The sequence below is a fragment of the Athalia rosae genome, chromosome 6 (genome assembly GCF_917208135.1).
Source record: "Athalia rosae chromosome 6, iyAthRosa1.1, whole genome shotgun sequence".
Taxonomy (NCBI): domain Eukaryota; kingdom Metazoa; phylum Arthropoda; class Insecta; order Hymenoptera; family Athaliidae; genus Athalia; species Athalia rosae.
In genome coordinates, this window is record NC_064031.1 from 7,638,760 (window position 1) to 7,641,259 (window position 2,500).

Here is a 2,500-nt window from a genome sequence, read left to right on the forward strand (position 1 = left end):
TTCGGCCCGTATCTCGACATCCCTTTGCGGGTTTGTTGTCGGGGCTATGGTTTCGTCCTCACCGTGTCACGAACACGCAGACAAAAATTTTTTTCGAATTTTGAAAATTTTTCGTCTGAGCGGAGATTCGCACCACAGGCGTTCGTTTCGTTCCGGTAAGAACCACTCTCACGAGTTCAAAGTTTTTCCGAGCGCTCACGTTTCGCAGGGGCGAGTTCTTCGCTCCGTCTAGAAAATATGATTCAATTTGAATCGTCGACACTACATAACCGCGGGTCGGTGTCTAAGACCGAATGGCCCTTTATGCGGTGACCAGAAAGTCTTCTCTCGCAAGTCGAGGGAAGCAGTCGAACAGAGGCATCAACTCGCCACATTCCGTGCGTATCACAGTCTGTTCGCAGACGGTACACATTGATTTCCAATCGTACTCCCGACGCTTGCAATCTAGCCGAAGGATACGAGAAGGATAATTCGAACGATTTGCACCGGGAAGTCGACAAAAATTGTCTTCACCCGAGGAAACACAAAGTCGAACAGAGCGCTCTGAGCGCTAGTACGCGTACACAAGTTGTGCGGTACCAGATATACATATTATATTAAAACGTGTGGCCGACCGGGCAAAGACTCGGCGGCATGGGGCAACACACGAAAAGAGCTACCAATAACACAAAGCTCCCTGGTTGATCCTGCCAGTAGTCATATGCTTGTCTCAAAGATTAAGCCATGCATGTCTCAGTGCAAGCCATATTAAGGTGAAACCGCGAATGGCTCATTAAATCAGTTATGGTTTCTTAGATCGTACCCACATTTACTTGGATAACTGTGGTAATTCTAGAGCTGATACATGCAAACAGAGTTCCGACCAGAGATGGGAGGAATGCTTTTATTAGATCAAAACCAATCGGTGGCGGGTTCGTCCCGTCCGCCGTTTACTTTGGTGACTCTGAATAACTTTGGGCTGATCGCACGGTCTTGGTACCGGCGACGCATCTTTCAAATGTCTGCCTTATCAACTGTCGATGGTAGGTTCTGCGCCTACCATGGTTGTAACGGGTAACGGGGAATCAGGGTTCGATTCCGGAGAGGGAGCCTGAGAAACGGCTACCACATCCAAGGAAGGCAGCAGGCGCGCAAATTACCCACTCCCGGCACGGGGAGGTAGTGACGAAAAATAACGATACGGGACTCATCCGAGGCCCCGTAATCGGAATGAGTACACTTTAAATCCTTTAACGAGGATCAATTGGAGGGCAAGTCTGGTGCCAGCAGCCGCGGTAATTCCAGCTCCAATAGCGTATATTAAAGTTGTTGCGGTTAAAAAGCTCGTAGTTGAATCTGTGTCTCACGCTGTCGGTTCACCGCTCGCGGTGTTTAACTGGCATGATTGTGGGACGTCCTACCGGTGGGCTTAGCCTTTCGGGGCGGCCCAACTAATATCCCATCGCGGTGCTCTTCATTGAGTGTCGAGGTGGGCCGGTACGTTTACTTTGAACAAATTAGAGTGCTTAAAGCAGGCTATTTTCGCCTGAATACTGTGTGCATGGAATAATGGAATAGGACCTCGGTTCTATTTTGTTGGTTTTCGGAACCCCGAGGTAATGATTAATAGGAACAGATGGGGGCATTCGTATTGCGACGTTAGAGGTGAAATTCTTGGATCGTCGCAAGACGGACAGAAGCGAAAGCATTTGCCAAAAATGTTTTCTTTAATCAAGAACGAAAGTTAGAGGTTCGAAGGCGATCAGATACCGCCCTAGTTCTAACCATAAACGATGCCAGCTAGCGATCCGCCGAAGTTCCTCCGATGACTCGGCGGGCAGCTTCCGGGAAACCAAAGCTTTTGGGTTCCGGGGGAAGTATGGTTGCAAAGCTGAAACTTAAAGGAATTGACGGAAGGGCACCACCAGGAGTGGAGCCTGCGGCTTAATTTGACTCAACACGGGAAACCTCACCAGGCCCGGACACCGGAAGGATTGACAGATTGAGAGCTCTTTCTTGATTCGGTGGGTGGTGGTGCATGGCCGTTCTTAGTTGGTGGAGCGATTTGTCTGGTTAATTCCGATAACGAACGAGACTCTAGCCTGCTAAATAGGCGTACTTTCCGGTATCTCGAAGGCCCCCGGCTTCGGTCGGGAGGTTTTTACTACCGGCGTACAAATAAATCTTCTTAGAGGGACAGGCGGCTTCTAGCCGCACGAGATTGAGCAATAACAGGTCTGTGATGCCCTTAGATGTTCTGGGCCGCACGCGCGCTACACTGAAGGAATCAGCGTGTCTTCCCTGGCCGAAAGGCCCGGGTAACCCGCTGAACCTCCTTCGTGCTAGGGATTGGGGCTTGCAATTATTCCCCATGAACGAGGAATTCCCAGTAAGCGCGAGTCATAAGCTCGCGTTGATTACGTCCCTGCCCTTTGTACACACCGCCCGTCGCTACTACCGATTGAATGATTTAGTGAGGTCTTCGGACTGGTACGCGGCAATGCCTCGGCATTGCCGATGT

The 2,500-nt window shown here is 50.2% G+C and overlaps 1 non-coding gene across 1 annotated transcript in view; it reads left to right on the forward strand.

Annotated features, from left to right (window-relative positions):
- Positions 1–673: 673 nt before the first annotated feature.
- The window catches only part of LOC125501546, a 1,914-nt gene continuing 87 nt past the window's right edge, over positions 674–2,500 (forward strand). Inside the window, exon 1 of the ribosomal RNA XR_007279135.1 lies at positions 674–2,500. This exon is cut by the window's right edge and continues 87 nt beyond it. This is a non-coding gene — a ribosomal RNA (small subunit ribosomal RNA).